This window comes from Antechinus flavipes, chromosome 1 (assembly GCF_016432865.1).
Source record: "Antechinus flavipes isolate AdamAnt ecotype Samford, QLD, Australia chromosome 1, AdamAnt_v2, whole genome shotgun sequence".
NCBI classification, from domain to species: domain Eukaryota; kingdom Metazoa; phylum Chordata; class Mammalia; order Dasyuromorphia; family Dasyuridae; genus Antechinus; species Antechinus flavipes.
The window spans coordinates 233,381,028-233,400,536 of record NC_067398.1 but is presented as its reverse complement, the minus strand read 5'-3'; positions in this window follow the sequence as shown (position 1 = coordinate 233,400,536).

Sequence of the window (19,509 nt, the reverse complement as noted above, 5' to 3'; positions counted from 1 at the left end):
CTGAATTTTGTATTTTGTCCTGGATGTGATAGAGAAGCACGAGAGTTTATTGAATAGGGGTTGAAGGTGACATGCTGGAGATGAGGAGATGACATGATCAGACTTGCACTTTAGGAAAATCACTTTAGTAGCTGAATGGAAGATAGATTGGGGTGAGGAGAGACTTAATGCAAGCAAACACACCAGTAAGCTCTTGCAATAGTTGAGGAGTGAGGTGATAAGGGTCCATACCAAAGTGGTGATATATTACAAAGGTAAAATTGACAGGCCTTGGCAACAGATTGGATATGATGGGTGAGAGACAGTAAAGTGTTAAGAATGAGTCTGGGAGACTGGGAATATGAGGAGAGGGAAGGAAACACAAAACCTTTGTATTGTATAAACAGAGTCTAGCAAAATAAATGCCCACATTGGTCATGGCAGAAAATGTGTTTCTTATTCTGAATATTAGTCTAGTTATGAAGTGGGCATCATTGTCAGTCCTCTGGATTTATGTTGATCATTCCACTGATCAGGCTGTTTGAGTCTTTCAGAATTGTTCATTTTTACAATATTGACTTATTGATATTATTGTATTCTATGTCATTCACATACCCTGATTCATTTAACTGTTCCCCATTCCTTCCTTTTTCCGCAGGTCAAACCACCCTTGCTGGTGACCAATTTCTTTCTTTCTTTTTTTTTTTTTCATGCTACTACTAAAGTGAAAACTCTCAGGAATGTATCCTCTTTTTTTTCTCTCTGTCTCTCCCTTCTGCCCCTCTCATAATCCAAGGATTTCAGCTGCTTTTGACGCTATATAAAATATTATGATTCTAAGTTGGAAGAGACTTCACAGGCTATATAGTCCACCTCATTTTAAATGAACAAGAATCTTCTATATCATAGAAAAATGGTCATCTTATTTTGGCTTTAAGGCCTTCAGTGAGGAATTTCTTATTACCTCTCAAGTTAGGCTATCGTATTTTAAGATAACTCTGTTTGTTATTATCATTATTATTTTTGTTTATATCAAGCCTAAATTTCAACTTTTCCCTTCTTCTAATTCTATAGCCTATGGCCAATCAGAACACTATTTCAAAGACAGTCTTTTATATACCCAACTTTAGTATATTATACTATACTATACTATGCTTTGCTATGTTATACTATATAAATTATACATTGTGCTATCCTATCCTATCCTATATATAGAGAAAGAGGACTTAAGTTCAAATCTGGCCTCAGATATTCACTAGCAGTGTGAGGCTGGGCAAATTGCTGAACTCTGTTTAAATCAATTCCTCATCTGTTAAATAAGCTGCTGCTAAATAAGGATATGGCAAACCACTATAGTATATTTGCCAAGAAAACCCCAAATAGGATTATGGAGAATTGGACACGACTGAAATAACTCAATAACATGCTATACTATGGTATTTTGTATATTATTCTGCATTGTTGTTGTCTAGTCATTTTGTCATGTCTATTTCTTAACGTTTGTCCCAATTAATTTGTTTCCAAGACATTATCCATCCAGCTCATCTTCTGCTATCCTCTTCTTCTTTTGCCTTCAAATCTTTGTCAACATCAGGCTCTTTTCTAATGAATCTCATTTTTTCATCATGTAGTCAAAGTATTTAATCTTCAACTTAAGTATCTGACCTTCCAGTGAGTAGCCTGAATTTCTTCAAGTATTGGCTTATCGTTCTCCTTGCTGTCCAAAGGACTCTAAAGAATCTTCTCTAACACCACAATTTCAGAGCATTAATTGTGAGGAGCTCAGCTTTCCTTATAATCCAAATCTCACAAGCATAGATTGTTACTGGAAAAACCACAGCTTAGATTACACAGACTTTTGTTGAGAAGGTAATGTCTCTGTTTTTTAGTATGCTATGTTACAATATAAATAATTTTACATACAAGTGAACTATCATGTTCCAACTAAGTTTTCCTTTCTCTAGTTGTTTTTTTTTAACCTGATCCTCATGTCTTCATATGATCCTTCTGTATCCTGATTGCCCTATTTTGGACACTCTCTAGATTCTCAATATCCCCCTAAAAAATGTGTCTGGACTTGAATCCAAGACTCCATATGTGGTTTGAGGAAGACAAAATAAACTTATTAAATAATTTACTCATAAGTTAGCTTCAGGGGGAAAAAAACTAAATTTAGCTATGGGTTATTAAAATTTAACCTTACCATTACCTTAGCCTTACCTCTTTCAGATTGATTAAGACCACAGGAAAAAAACAATGCTAAATTTGGAGGCAATGTGGGAAAAATGGGACACTAATACATAATTGGTGGAGTTCTGGTCTCCATTCTGGAGAGCAATTTGGAATTATGTCTAAAGAGCTATCAAACTGTGCATACCCTTTGATACAGTAGTGTTTCTAATGGATCTGTATCCTAAAGAGATCACAAAAAAGGGAAGACCCACATGTGCAAAAATGTTTGTAGCAGCCCTTTTATGTAATGACAAGGAATGGAAACTGAGTGGATGCCCATCAGTTAGAGAATGGCTGAATAAATTATGATATATGAATGTAATGAAATATTACTGTTCTATAAGAAATGATCAGCAAGATGATTTCAGAAAGGCCTGGAGAGACTGACATGAACTGACACTAAGTGAAGTGATTTGAAACAAGATAATGTTATATATAATAACAAGATTATAAAATGATCAATTCTGATGGATGGGTTTTTTTTCCCAACATTGAGTGATTCAGGCCAATTTAAATAGACTTGTTATGGACAGAGCCATCTGTATCCAGAAAGAGAGCTATGGAGACTGAATGTAGATCACAATATAGTATTTTCACCTTTTTTGTTGATGTTTGCTTATTTTTTGTTTTTTTTCTCATTTTTTTCTTTTTTTATCTGATTTTTTCTTGTGCAGCATGATAAATGTGGAAATATGTATAGAAGAATTGCACAAGTTTAACATATATTGGATAACTTGCTGTCTAGAGGAGGGAATGGAGAAGGAAGGGAGAAAAATTTGGAACACAAGATTTTCAAGGGTGAATATTGAAAAGTAGCTTTGTATTTATTTTGAAACTAAAAAGCTTTCATTTTTAAAAATAAAATTTAACCTTTCTTTCTAACTTAATGAAATATACTTTTAATGGGAATATATATATAGAAGCCATGAACACACACATTCCCAGCAAACAAATTTTGTTTTTTACGAATCAGACTTTTCTTATGCCTTTATTCCAGATTCATCCCTGCAACCTCTTGCCTACTTCTCATGACAAAAAGGTTACAGGAGATAATTGAAAAAATATTTATTTGCTTTCAAAAAAATTTAGCAAATTCAGATGTAATTCAAGTAATTCAGTGAAGATAAAGCAAGAGAGAAATGCTTATATCGCCACCTGCTGGACTCTATGTATTTATATCGTGTCTACTTGCAACTCGCCTCTCTGGAATTAAAAACACCTTTAGAGTGATCAGTTTCCTTATTGGGGTTGGATGGAATTATTATAGTGAATAAAAAATAAAACTTTAACCTTTGGGAGTTACTTCTATAACCAGCAACTAGCACTTTTTAAAGTTTGAGCTGTTCTACAAACAAAAAGCTATTGGAATAGCTAAGTGTTCCTCCATGGCCCTCAGCTCACTCCCAATGTGTTTTTCATCAGATTCTAAGAAAGACCACTTCCCAAAATGCACTTCTTATTAGAATGTTTTTAATCATATGCCTTGGTGGATTTCAGAAAGGGAGAAGTGGATAGATATGAAGGATTGTTTTTGAGATAAATTGTTTGCAAATTGCTTTACAAACATTTGTTTATTGTTTCTTTTCCATTGTGATACTCTTTAACAGCAGCGACATGATCAATGTTTTAACAATTAGTCTCTCAGATGCTGATGCTAAGTGCAATGAGTAGAACAAGGAGAATACTGTACACAGCAACAGCAAGATTATACAGTGATCAATTCTATTGGACATGGCTCTTTTCAACAGCTAGGTGATTCAGGCCAGTTCCAATGCATCTGAGAGAGGGCTGTGGGGACTGAATATGGATCACAACATAGTATTTTCACTTTTTTGTTGTTATTTGCTTGCTTTTTTTCTTTTTCATTCCCCCCCCCCCATTTTGATCTGATTTTTTTGGTACAGCATGATGTTTGTGGAAATATGTATAGAAGAATTGTACATGTTTAACATATATTGGATTACTTATTATCTAAGAGAGAGGGTTAGGGGAAGGGAGAGAAAGAATTTGGAATACAAGGTTTTGCAAGAGTGAATGTTGAAAATTATTTATGCATATGTTTTGAAAATAAAAAGCTTTAATAAAAAAACAAATAGTTTCTTAGGAAAAATGTATATACAATACACTTTTAAGTTCAATCTGAATTATTAACAGTTTTTCCATCACTTTATTAAGTCTAGATGATTCACAAAACAATTAATTGAGATCTAATATGCAACATCCAAGATATAAATGCTCACACTGAAAATTTAATAATCTGATTTTACAAATCCCTTGAGTCAGTCACAACACATTACTGCCACTCATTTTCTTTCTTTCTTTCTTTTTTCCTTCCTTCCTTCCTTCCTTCCTTCCTTCCTTCCTTCCTTCCTTCCTTCCTTCCTTCCTTCCTTCCTTCCTTCCTTTCGGTTCAAAGAGATTATTTTTTTATTTTTTTAATTATAGCTATTTGTTGACAAAACATATGCATGGGTAATTTTTCAACATTGACCCTTGCAAAAACTTCTGTTCCAATTTTTCCCCTCCTTCCCTCTACCCCTTCCCCTAGATGGCAGGTAGTTCCATACATGTTAAATGTGTTAAAGTATATATTAAATACAATATATTTATACAGTTGTCTTGCTACACAAGAAAAATTGGATTTAGAAATAAGGTTAAAAAAGGAAGAAAAACAAAAATTCAAGCAAATAATAACAGAAAGAGTATAAATGCTATGTTGTGGTCCACACTCTTTTCCCAGTGTTCTTTCGCTGGGTAGCTGGTTCTGTCATTACTGATCAATTGGAACTGATTTGGATCCTCTCATTGTTGAAGATAAACTGCCACTCACTTTCAAATATGAGGATTAAAATGGGCTTTGTTCCAGTTTGAATTGTAATATTGATTGATACTTCACATCTAGATTTCATACTCCAGATTTTAACTACCTAAAAATGGAGATGGTGACATAGATATCATATTTAAGGCAAGAGTCCATAACATCCAAAATTTCTTTCATAATTCTTCAAAATTTCTTTTTATAATCCTTCAACAATTTTAAGGTTATGGAAAGAGGAAAAGATACAGATAACAATTCTAGATTTAAAAGGATGGGCAGAAATATCATAATAGAAAACTTTAAAAGCAAATTGTTTCTATCACTTATACATCAATATTATATTAAATTGGCTGCACTTCTTACCTCTTTAGGATTATCTTTTAATATTCTTTTTTTAATGGTCTTTTGATTTTTTTACAGGGGTAAACCAGGATGTAGAGAGATTGAGATAGATTAAAAATCTTTGGGATGAACTGGCCAATAGAGTTCAGTATTGCTATTATTTAATCATAAATATTAACCACACTTCCTCTTCCAACTTAAGTCAAATTTTTTGGTAGATATGACATGAAGAATACAAATGAATTTTTTTTTTTAGTTATCCTGTCTACTGCAATGCTGAATGAATGCCAAATACACACAGTCTGTCTTTTGCTAATATAGACTTGCTATAAGTTTGGGGACATTATAAAGGAAGCTGATTAACTTCACATTTTTCATAGTTTGCCATGGTCAAAAAATTGAGCCCTAAATGGCGAATCTATTGTAGTGATCTTTGTATGTAGTTGGGCTGGCCCCAGAGGTATGCTGCTTGAATCAGTTTGCAAGAGTTCACTGTTAAATTTTGAGTGTGAGCATTTATACCTGGAAAATCTGCAAACTATAAATTAGGGCTGGATATATTGTTTTGCTGATTGTCTAAACTTGTGATGAAGTGAAGGAAAAATGTTAATAATGTAGATTAAACTTAAAAGTATATTGTTGCACATTTATGAGAATACTACTGGCTAATCCTCTGAAAACAGATGTCATCTGTTATCCCAATTGTTTGAAGCCTTTCCTACAATGTCAGATCTTAATTTTTCCTGGCAGAGTTTTCAAGAAGCCAGAGACACTTTTTATAAATAGTGAATAGTGAAATAGTAGAGTAAGATAGCTATCCATCACCTATCTACCTATCTATCCATCCATTCATCAATCAATATTTGTTAAGTACCTACTATGTGCTAAGTGTGATACTAAATACATAAATCTTTTAGAGACACTGCTAAAGGAACAGAATCAGGCCTAGAACTGACCAAGAAGAGAAGGGGAGCAGGGTGAATTACCTTTTGGAAAAAGATAAGTTCTTTTAGAGACTTGAAACTATTCCACGACACAAAGATACATCTATTGAATACAAATATTCTTGTGATGATTTTACATGGTTGCAAGTTGAGGAAAACTACAGCTTCTGAAGAACTGTAGTTGAGGATTTCTAAAGAACAGTGAAAAGGAACATGCGGACATTTAGTTGTTGAACCACTTTATAAACAAAATTGGACTGCTGAAGTAACTTAAAGCAGAAAGGTCAAACAAAGGCAGGCATCTGACCACATTAAAATATAATTAGGAAATTTTAATAAAATAGATAAAAATTCAATATTACAAAGATAACAATAATATATGGTTTTTGAAGTCAATATTTGTCAATATTTTGTATTCTTATGTAAAGTGTTTGTCATCATGCCATCCTTTTCAGTCATGTCAGATTCTTTGTGACCCTATTTGGAATTTTCTTGGCAAAGATACTGGAGTGATTTGTCATTTCCTTTTCTAGCTAATTTTGCAAATGAAGAAACTGAAGGAAAATGAGATTGAAGGACTTGTCCAGGGTCAAACATCTTGTAAGTGTCTAAGGCTACCACTGAACTCAAGAAATTGTCTTCTTGATTCCAGGCCTGGCTCTCCATCCACTATACCCCCAGATGCCCATGTAAAGTTTAGTGGCTCCTTTTCTATTTGAGTTTGACTTCAATGGCTCAAAGGATGTCATTACAGAAATGCATGATTTAAAAAGAAACTATGTGAAAGCATAGAATAGTGAAATAGAATAGTGAAAGCAAGGAATAGCTTGATGAATGGCCCATGTGCCAGGTATATATGCCTATATAACATTTCAATTTCAGGAAAAAATGAGAGAGATCTGTATGTGGGTCCATTGGAGAGGCCCTTACAATTTGACTGCCATGATTCATTCAAACTGCCTTTTGTTGTAGTTTTCTTTGTTTTTGATGGGGCTTCAAATTATATATATATTATATATATATATATATATATGTATATATATATATATATATGTATATTTGCTTCTTAAAATTCTCTGTAAGTTCACCCTTCCTCTAAGAAACAGAAACAAATTGATTTTGATGCTAGAGCAATATGCACATGTACATTTATACATAATTATGTGAACCGAGGCCCTTCTCCCCTTGTTAAGATCCTTATGTATTGAAAATTTATTCTGACCTATGGGACCTGAGATAGCATTCATATGTAGAATCTCTAGGGAGAAAGCCATAAGCAGCATTTCAATAAATATGTGAGGATAATCCAGGATTATTCTCCTGGCACTAGCCAGATAATTTCACAAGAAATTCTATGCCCATATTCATCATCTACCTATGTACTTATAATTGTTTATTGCTTCCTTTGTTTTTATCTTTAAAACCAATTCTACTTGATGGATGTGTCCATCCAGGCTCAAGTAACTCTACAGTATCTAGGATCAAATAAAAAATTCTCTCCATCCCCTTGGTTAGCCAGCTTTCAGTAATTTGGGAACATTCTATTACCATACTCTCATCTCCCCCAAAGGAAGGATATTGACCATGTAACATATGGCAGATATGAGACATTTCCTGTCCAGAAAAGAAATTTTCAAACCATCACATTACTCCAATTTAGATGCAGATATTTGACTGTATCATTAGTTTGTAAACTCCTTAAGGGCAGACACTGTCTTCTTTTTGTATTTAGCATAGTGCCTGGTATGTTGTAAGTTCTTAAAAAAAATTTTGTATTGGTTGATTGATTGAGTTATGGAAGACAAAGCATCTTCCTGTGGTTTACTCTAAACTCTCTTTTGCATACATAAGTTCTGCACATAGGTTTTCTCCTTTTTTATTTGTAGTACACATGTTGTTTTACCATATAATTAATGACTTGGGGATGCAACTGCTGTCAAATTTGGGAATTGAAATGGGGAGAAGAAACTGATCACCTCTTCTCATTTTAAAACTTCTCATACTTATGCAGAAACTCTTTATTCTAATTGATTCTTTATTCTAATTCTAATTCTGAATGACCCTAATTCAGAGGGGAATATCTGGGAGGACTTGGAAAAGAGATGCATATAAGTATGGATGGGTTATGCTATGCATCAGTGATAAGACCATAATCATGAGATCATGAATCCTTGGAATATTAAGATAGTTAAATCTTGGTTCCAAATGTTTATATATTGAAAATGAGATTTTACCCAAACATGTAATATAATATGAATGATCAACCTAATCTGGGATAATTAAAAGCAAGATTTTTTTGAAATTAAAAAATGGTACTATATAATTACATTGTTTGCTTAAGTAACATTGTTGAGATCATTATTACCTGAAGCATATTAAAGATGTATTTTCCAGAATTAAGAAGGAATTAATGAAGAGTTTAATTGCTCAGTTTCATACATTATTCTTGACTTTCATTACCTTTACTGTTAATTTTATTTTTAATTAGTTTTCTTTTGGTGCACAAAAACAAGGAAATGAAACCTACTATATGACGATAATTTGTGTTAAAGTTCCAGAAACTTCTAATCAGACTGTGTGGGTTTTAAATCTTTGTGGCTTGACACTTTTAAATGAAATTATTATTTTTCCTCTCACAATATTATAAACCATTCAAGCATTTGAACATTTAAGTGTTTACTATGTGTTAAACATTATGCTAAATTCTTGAGTTTCCATTATGCATTGTTATTTTGAAATGACAGAAAACACATTTTATACCAAGTGTACAAGTAAGATTGTTATAACAAACAAAACGCCCACTGTGACTTAGACTTTTGTTCCTTGATAGTACTGTGTAATTGTTTTGCCTCCAATTAAATTTTCCAGGGGAAAACTAGATAAAATATATATTTATTGCTGTGCTAGGGTGATCATAATGTATCTCAAATGTATTTGACAATTTAATTTTTAAATGCTCCATTTTTATTGGCTTATTAAAGCTAAAAGTTGAAAATGAGCTTATATTTTCTCCTCCATCCAATCTTTGGTCTCGAAAAACAATCTCAGAATTCAATGTATATTTCATCTTACATTTTTCTGGCAAAGTAAATGAGACTTGGGAAATCTTGAAAAATCTGATTTCTATTTTCTGTATGCCTTTTTAATGTTTATTTCTTTCAGATACCTTCTTTTCTGAGTAGAACACTCTAATCTATATTAGCTATGGGAAACATGGAATATGGAGGGGAAATGTGGGGAGAGGAGTTCATAAGAGAGGAAAAGAATAAAAAGGCAAATAAGAGAGTTCTATAAAAATAAAAGAGGAAAATATAAAAAGTAAAACTAGTGGCACAGTTGATAGTGATGTAAGCCTTGAGTTAGGAAGACCTGAGTTTAAAACTGGACTCTAACCTTTGTGAACTTCAATTTCCTCAAATGTAAGTAATAATAATGCAGATAATAAAAGTACTTAACCTCCCATAGTGGTTGTGCAGATTAAATATTTGTAAAGCACTTAGCATAGTATCTGGCACATAGTAGGTATAGTATATAAATGTTAGCTATTATTCTTTTCCTTAAGTTTAGAATCATATCATAGAATACTGGAATAGGAAAAGATCCTCAATCTTAATTCCTCATTTTCCAATTTAAGAATTTGAAGCCTCCAAAAGTTAACTGACTTCCTGAATTTTATTTTGTTTCTTTCTGACAATGCATATCAATTTGCATAATGTCCCTAAATATTAACACAAGTAATTACATAATATAAATATTGGCATAATATATATTTTCATACATAGAGGGTCAGTCTTACAGTCAGGATAATTTAGATTTAAGTCCTCATTTCAGAACATACTGAGTAACCACAGGCAAATCCCAATTCGTCAGTGTCCCCAGGAAACTTTTTAGTGTCTCAGGTGAGGATGAAATGTTGACACTGAAGGTAATTTCTACATTAATAATATCACAAGTTCTGCAGTAAATGATGCAAACCACTTTGGTGGAACCTAGGAGCCCTCACCCTTATTTAAGTTGACTCTCCCATAGGATGTCTGTCTCTTCTCATTGATTTTCACACCTGCTGGGTGTTGTTCAGCATCTTTGTTTTAGTTTTCAATGAGATTTCATAATCTCTCACTGTTTAGTACCTCCATCTAAAGATTTTCCTTCCAACTTTTTGTGGGCTAGAAAAAAAGAAGGATCCTCAATAAAAGTTCTCAATAGGTATAGGGGATGGAAGTATAGGGGACAGAGAATAAGTGTCATTCAAAGTGTCATTGTTGTTTAGTGATTAAATTGTGTCCAACTCTTCATGGCCCCATTTGGGTTTTTCTTAGAAAGATATTGGGGCAGTGTGCCATTTCCTTTTCCAGGTGTTATTACATTCACATTAATATAGTACAAGGTAAACTGAGAAATAAAGCCATACTAACAATTGGAAGAATAAGGGAAAGATTCATTGAAAAAAGTAGCACCTAAATTCAATTACTGTAAGTGGATATAAGCAGGATAAATATTCTAAGTATCATTTTTGGCATGTAGGATAGGCATTATGATTTATTGGTATAGAGGAATGGGGGGGGGTGAAGAACCCTGTCATATTGACACCCTCTTTTCTGTAACATTTAGAGAGATGTCTCTAGCTCCAAGAACTTAAATGACTTTCCCAGGATTATGCACCAGTATGTGTCGAAGGCAGTTTTTGAATCCAGGGCATTCTGGATTTGAAGGCAGCTTTTTCTTCATTACACCACATTATCTCATAAGACAAACGGTTCTCCACAAACCTTTCCTTTTCTTAGTGGAGGTTCCAGGTAATTCCTTTCCTGAAGTGCGTGAAATTATTAAAGATTGATTGCACTTAATTGGGAGGGATGGGAAAGAATGGCTTGGAGAAGATGAGGTGCTGAAACTGACTCCATTTCTTGCTTTTTGATTGTGTCATTAATTTGATATTACATCCTAAATAAATACACTGCTACTGAATTTTTGGTTTTCTATGGTGGAGAATATAGCAGATGAGGGCATAATTTGAACATTACACTGAACACATATAGCAATGTGATTTCTGTTACAATATAGATGAATGAAAAGGGCAAAAATGAATGTTGGTAAGGGAGATTTTTATCCAAAAGGAGAATTTCAGAGTTCAAAATCATGGAGGTAAGACAATGTTGAGTTAGGAGATTTAAGGTATGACTATCTCCAAGAGGGACTGAGTCAAAGTGACAATACAAACCATGGGAACAATTAGGAGCCCTAGGTGTGATTGGACATCAGTAAATATATAAAAATCTTCTAAATATAGGGGATATGAGTAAACAAAGATTATAAGCTGAGTCCTGAATTCTTTAGGAAAGTCACTAAAAAGCTAGTGAACTACATCAAGAAGGATCTTAGATGATTTCATCAAAACAGTGAATTTTAAAAGGAAGACAGATTATTGAATGGTAATAGCATAGAAAAGTGTGGGTGTAGCAGTAGTGTGCAAGGATTATGCCTGGAGAAAGCAACTCTGAATCATAGATATTAGAGTAAGTACAAATTTAGTCATAACACAAGACAATTATCAGTTTGTTGGGCCTCAACCTCTCAATAGCTTATGATAAATGGTTAGTTCAGGTGTTCATTATCCAAAATAATCATAAAGTTTTGTATTTTTGATTGATAAACTTCTGGAGGAAGGAGAGTTTTATCTGCCCCTTATACGGCTTAACATTGTATAATACAATACTATAGATGTCTGATTTTTAATTGGTGATGAGGAGTACAGAGGAGTAATATGTCTTTTTGCTTTCTTAAAGAAGTCAGCAATGACAGTGGAACTAAACAGTAATTTTACCTACCACAAAAGCACTGAAGCTGGGCCCAGAAGGTCTGGAATCCTAGACTACTTACTCTCTGTAATATAACCAGTCATTACAGGATGGGTCTGAGTTCAGTTATGAGGAAATGTGGCCTCTAATTAGCAAGATTAGGTTCTTCTCATTGGTATATGACAAACTTCAATCCCAGGGATCCACGGAACTTTTTTACTCATGACTTAGGTGAAGATTCATGTCTGAATTTCATCAGAGTAGTAATAAAGATACTCAATGTACAAACATTAATCCCATATAGAGATATAGTTTATTTCTGCATAGAGAAAAATGCAGCGTGTTTATTAACAGAATGAGTTAAACAGAATCCAGTATAACTTATTTTCTGAAAGGCTGGTTGCTAAACTACATTGGAACAGGTTGCTAAATGGCCATTTTAAATTTTACTTCAGCTGGTAAAGAGTCAGGCTTGAACCTTCTTCTAGTGGTGGAATAAGGACTTCTCTTTTGTAATGATCTACTCTAGTGGACACTATTGCTACCATCATGCTAATCACAGACCTCTAGATGAATTTACAAGATTAATTACAAGCATGAATCCATGCATTTTGGAGTATTCATTTACCTACAATCAGCAAAGATCATGAGTCCATCCACCTTGGAGTATTCATTTACCTAAAATCACTCAAGATCAATCACAAAGAAGGAACTAAAGGCATCACAAGGCTACTTAGTACCTTGCTAAGTCCATATTAGCTGCTACATGCCATTATGTCATTATATCCTTCCACTACTCAATAGTCACATCTTTTTCCCTAGAGAGTGGTGTCAAGAGAGCAACAGCCAGAAACTTTTTTCTTTTATATAGATGCCCCCTCACTGCTGTCACAGTTTGGGATGAGGAACAAGAGATTGTTTGGGGTGTCTTACATCACATTAAAATGCCAAAACTTTTTTTCTGCAATGGATCCTCACATGCCTGGACACAATTTCCCTCTAAGTTTCCACATGGTTGTTGCAACCAAGTAAGGGATATCTGAACACTCTCTAAGAAATGGTCTCTATCAGCCAATTCACCCATGTTACAAATTAGTTATCATATAGGACCTTAGATCTGGAAGGGATCTTAGAGATCTAATTTCATTCTTCCATTTTACAGATGTGAAATAGATTGTGATTTTTGAAAGTTGAAATGGGTAAGTTAGAGGCTGAAATGGTACTAACATTCTGAGAATAAACAGAGGTAATAAGGCTGAAGTTTATTTGAGAACACAGTAGGAATGTCTCTATTCATATTTCCCTGTCACAGGGCTTGAACTTCTAGATTTGAGTTTAAAATTCCTTTGGATCATGACATTTTGCCTTCAGTGTTTGTTAAAAATTAAAATAACCTTGAGACGCAATACACTAAATCATAAAAACCTTATCATGAATGTGTTTTTTTTTTTTTGTGTTTCTCAGTGGAATAGCTGATTATAGAACTCTGAGAATTTGGCACAGAACAGGCAAATTTCCATGGTGGGAAGGAGTGTAAGGTTTGGAGCCTATACACTGCCTGGGGCCAACAGACTTGGGCAGGATGATGTAGTACAATGTTTTGGAGAGGCAGATGAGGGCATGATACCACTGGAACCCTGGGAGCTGAGTTCCTTAGGAAGGAAAAAGATACCAAAAATGTAGGCTGATAATAACAAAGAAACTACAGATTTTGTCATTTTAGTGGGGTTGAGTCCTATTTCCAATTATTTTTATCCAACCATTAGTTTTAACCAATGAATATTTATCAGTGACATTGTCCTCTCTTTTTTTATATATCTGGATCTGACCCCTAAATCACCTTCACAAGAGTTTTGAGCTTTATACAATATATATTTATAGGTACAAGGACAAAGGCTCTCAAAACACTGCAACTAAAGACTTATTTGTAGATTGTTTAAACAATTAAGCCATCTAACATTTCAGATTAAACAATTAAATCCTTTTAGCAACTCCCTAAAAAAGTGTGACTAAAGACTTAGTCTTTATAGGACAGGGTTGGAGGAAGAAGGGGATCATTTGTGCCTAAAGAAAATCACCAAGTAGTCTTAATTTTATTTATCCATTTTATTTTTGAAGAAAAAAAGCACATGACAAATTCAATAGTGAGATTTATTTTTTTTAATAATGCTCTTATCCATAAAGAGATCACCTCCAAAGTTTGTCTGTTCTATACAGTGTATATACAGTTCAAGATCATGGTTATCTGCTTGATTGAAACTAAAGCAATATTTAATGTCTAAGTGCCTTTTGGTATATCCTAATATGATACTGAATTTGAAGACCTAGCTCTCTCATAATACTAGCTTTATGACCTTAAATTGTTTTGCTTCTCTATAATTTATTTTATAATCTAATTTATAAAATGAAGGTGTTCAACTAAATGATTTTGAAGGATCTTTCCTGCTCTAAAGACTATGATCCTAATAGCTAAAACCCAATCTGCCTTAGTGATTGTACTTTTACCGGAGAACTGAATACTGAGATTTTTCTCATATGGTTCACCTGCTGTATGTATTTGAAAGCCATTTTTATAAAATTGTAAAGGGTTTTATATAGTCAGTGCTTCCAACTTACACAGATGCTATTCACTTTTATGAAGTGGCTAATCTAGCACAATTTACTGTAGAAATGTGCCTCTTGGGACCTACTCAAGCATCTTTTAGCACATCTTCACTTGCTCACATTCACTTGAATTTAATAATTCCATAAATGTTTTGTAAATGATATTATCAGATGAAACTAAAAATCTGTAGATGTCCAAGGACTTCTGAATCCCTTCTTTGAGTGCTTGAAATGGGCAATTGTTAGAATCTACACAGGGATCCCAACTCTATGATTTACTACCTCTGATTCAATTTCTGAATTTGTTTCATCATTTGTTAAAAAAAAAAGGGATTGTACAAGTTAATTTCTAAGGATCTTGTCTAGCTTTAATCCCTAGTAACTTATGACTTATTCAAATTAATCTTTCCTTTCTGAACTCCATTCTTGACACTTTCTCACAAAAGGCTTCACTTCTGAAGTTCACTTCATTCTGGATTTCTCATCTTGGTAGTACTATCCATAACAGTTCCTCTTCCTTTGATTAGCTGGTTCTTTCTGGAACTTCCATTTTAGGACAAATGTTCAGTTCAGTTGAGTCTTCATTCCTTTGCGGATTCCATTTTTTCTACCATGTGTCAACATGAATATCTTCTTTCTCCCTCCCAAAAAGTCTTTTCAGTTCCTACTCTTAAAAAGTTTTCTCCCATTAGAATGTAAATTCCTTAGTCTGTTTGTATTTGTTAAGTTTGTATTTGTTTCCCCCCATATTTACCAGAGTGATTGGTAAATTGTAAGACTTAAAAGTTTATAAATTTATTAACTTGAATTTCAATGGGATTTTAAAATGGGAGCTTAACATGGGTTATGTTTTAGGGTACACATTCATGTACATAAAATAGAATTTGAAGGTCTAATCTATTAATTTAATTCCAAGTCCTCATTCTACAGATGATCTACAGATGATCTTGAAATCTAAAGATTTTCTTGCCCAAGATCTATTTTTTCTTTTCTTTTTCTTTTTCTTTTTCTTTCTTTTTTTTTTTTTTCTGAGGCAAAACCCTGTGCCCAGGGTCACACACAGCTAGAAAATATTAAGTGTCTGAGATCACATTTGAACTCAGGTCCTCCTGACTTCAGGGCCGGTGCTCTATCTACTTAGCCACCTATAGATTCCCCTTGCCAAAGATCTTAAGAGTATTTTGGATTGAAAGGGATTTTAACTAGTTAGTTGGAAAAGCAAGACTAGCGCTCAGGTCTCCTAACAATAGACTGCAGTTTTCCTTGATGATATAGCTCTATTTCCTTCTCACCACTTCCCCAGATAGTTCCCTTCTTTGAGTAACTATCAGCAATTAAAGCATCATATGGTGGGATGAGCATAAGAAACCTATTTCCAATTCCATTTCTGCTATTACTTAGTTTAACGTTCAGAAAGTATTGTCATTTTTCTGGACCTCAATATTCTCATTTGTAAAATGGATTGGTTCTTTCTCATGGCTCTAAAATGTTACAAATCTATGAGCATTCCAGTGAATTTTGTTTTTTTTTTTACCAAATTCAGGAAAACATTTTTCAATTCTCTCTGTTGTATTCATAGGGAGTGTACTGTGCCAGCAGAAACAGGTAAAGCCATTTATGTGATCTAGGCAATGAGTCATTTTGATAAGGAAAAGTAAATAGTTGCCAAGGGAAAGAATGTACCCCTTGAGCACAGGTAAAAGAAAAGGTTTAAGTTTCTCTCCCTTTCCTTGTCTGGCTATGAGGCCAAAGGAAAAAAATAATAAAGCGGGGTGAATGAAAGGGCATGAAGTGGTTCCACACCAGAATGAGTCAAACTTAGAGACATCATGATCTGATTTCATTCCCAGAGCCCCTAGGGCTCATTCTTCCTTCTGTCTCAGAAAGCATCCTATGTGCTAGAAATAGCCAGCTCAACAGCTCTTCCCAGAAGGCAGAAGGTCCCAGCCATGATATATTCATAAGAATATATTCCTGAGATAACGACTGTCTCCTACCCTCCAGTTTCTCACCCCTACACAGCCACTTCTAAAAGCTTCGAGGCTTTGAATTTGCATTGACCTCCATATTCTTAGTTCACATTCAGCTCCCTCTGCCCCATAGCCAGCTTATATCCATTTGCAAGTCTGAGGTTCCTGTGGCTGTTACCAAATTGCCAGATGAGCTCACATGACCTATTTCTAAGAAAAATGCATGTCAAACCAGAGGGTGGATTGTCTTTCTTCCCAAACAGAAAGAAGTTTCTCTCTCATTAGAACTAACAAACTTATACAGTAATTACATCCAATCCCCATCATTCCTTCTCATTAAATAGTTGTCCTGTTTGATGACAACTCAAGTAGATATTATCAGAGATCCTGTAATGTGTGCCAATCCAACAACTACATACACTAGAAAGGGGAATTACAAATTTGCTGAGCACAAATTAATAGGGATTACAGGGCTATGATGTTTTTAGATACCTAAAATACTACTGAGAGGTAGCAGGGCACAGTGGCTAGAATGTGGAGTGGAGTCAGGAGAATCTGAGTTCAAGTGCCTCCTTTGACACATTTTAGTCATGTGATTATGGACAGATTCTTTAATTTCTCAATTTTCCTAAACAACTCTACAGCTGTTTTCCACAGCAGAAGTACCCTCAAACAGATGAAATCACAGGTCTGTACCAACAATAATAATAATGACAATAAACTCAGTGCCAGTAACAGTTTAACTCAGTCCTGAAGTGCCAAGTATTTCAACCTCAGTCTGTTTTGTATTATCAATGGGAAGTAATCTTCAAAACTATTACTGCTCTTTTCTCAGATGATCTGATTTGCCTTCCTAACTCCTGGAGATACCATCCACTGTGTGAGAAGTTCTCTTCAGATGAGATCCATCTTCTCTGTTTGGTGCTCTCTCTCTCTCACACCTCCCTCATCTTTGTCTTTCCTCACCTTTTCTCTCTCTGTCTCCCTTTTCTTTTTAGTCTCCCTCTTTCTATTTCCCTCCATTCTTTCTCTCTTCCTTTCTCTGTCCCCCTCAATTAATTGGGAGGAGGTGGTACAGGCAAATATGTTTCCTCTTAATAAAATGCTATTGTATTGTTTTGATACCCTGCCAACAATTGTACATTGATGTCATTATAATTGGTTGCTTGGTTCCAGATTTCAATACATAATAAACTTGGAGACTCCCTTCCTTAAAGCCACTGGCACACAGCAGAAACCCCAGGTTGAGCTGTGCCACAGGGGCCATCAAAACTCAGCAAGGCTGAAGGTTTTCTGTAAAAATTCATATAAAACTCACACCTTTCAGCTGTTTCAAGAATTCTCACACGTTAGAATTAAGAATTGTGTTTGAATATTTGTTGGGAGCAAAGTGCCTTAGATTCTTTCCCTTATACCAAGTGCAGTAAATACATTGAGCTAGAGCAGATGTTTTTTGTTGCTGCTTTTGGCTTCTTTGCCCTAGCAGCACGCATCATAAACCTTTGAAATATTAAACAACATAGTCTAGTCCTATGTACATTCACTTCATGGTAAATGAATCTTTCAAAATGACCAGCAACACACATGCAGTTAATTCATTGGAGGTCTGAGGAATCTTCACTATCATCTAATCCTTTCCCTTAATTTCACAAATGAGGAAACTGAGACCCAGAATTAACTGATGTGCCCAAAGTCACAACTAATTAGTGGCAGATTCAGGATCCACACACTCTCACAGTATTAGAAGAGAGTTTATGAGTTATCTAAGGTAACATTCTTATTTTACAGATAAGGAAAGTGAGGTCCAGAATTAAGTGATGTGTCCAAGGTCACACAAGAATTAAATAGTAAGGATTTGATGATTAAAATCCTTATTTGATATAATTACTAAATATTTTATGTAAACTTTTAGTATTTGTCAATGTCTTTAGCTATTTCATTTGTCAAATCTACTGATGCTGTGCTTTAAAAGCACATAAGTGATTAACATACATCAATCTACTTACTATCTCCCTCTCTCCCAAAATACAAATGAAAATGTTGTTTACAATCAACTTTGTGGCTTTCCAAAGACATCTTAATCTGGGATTCAGGATGTCACTAGAGTTCTATGATACAAAAAGAATAAGATAAGCATACAGAGATAAGGTAAAGAAGGGATAGAGAATAGACCTGTGATTTCATACTTTAGGGAACATACGGGTTCAGGAACTCCCTCTAACAATACAGATCAATAGGATATCTGCAACTTATAAACTTCCAGAGTTGCCTAGAACATTGAGAGGTTAATTGACTTGGCCAGGATCAGACACATCTGCCTAGGTGTCAGAAGCAAGTATTGAACTTTGATTTCTAAACATTCTTTCTGAAAGGGATGTTTCTTGCTAGGATATAGTAAGAAACAAAAAATTATTTTGTCCTGCTTTTTATTAGTGAATCTAACTAGAATGGTTGGCCTAATTCTCCTGGCTTGCTTCACATTAGAAGAAAGAAATGTGGGTGAGAATGGCAAGATAGCTGCAGCTTTTTCTACGATGGAATTGTATATGCTATGGAAAAGCATGAATGTGGGATGTACTGGACATCAGTTGATCTAGGGTGGCCTTGGAAGGGAGACATACAATGAACAAAGGCACAGGGCAAAAAGCCTGCAGCTGGAGAGTGGTAAAGCTGTCTGGGTAGCAGGCTTTCCTGTGACCTCCTAGCAGGACCTGGACCCTTCCCAAGATAAGGGGTATATGTGTGTGTGTGTGTGTGTACACGTCCATGCACACGTGATTCCAGAAGTTATGATAGCTTCACAATTTGCAGTTTGTGTAAAA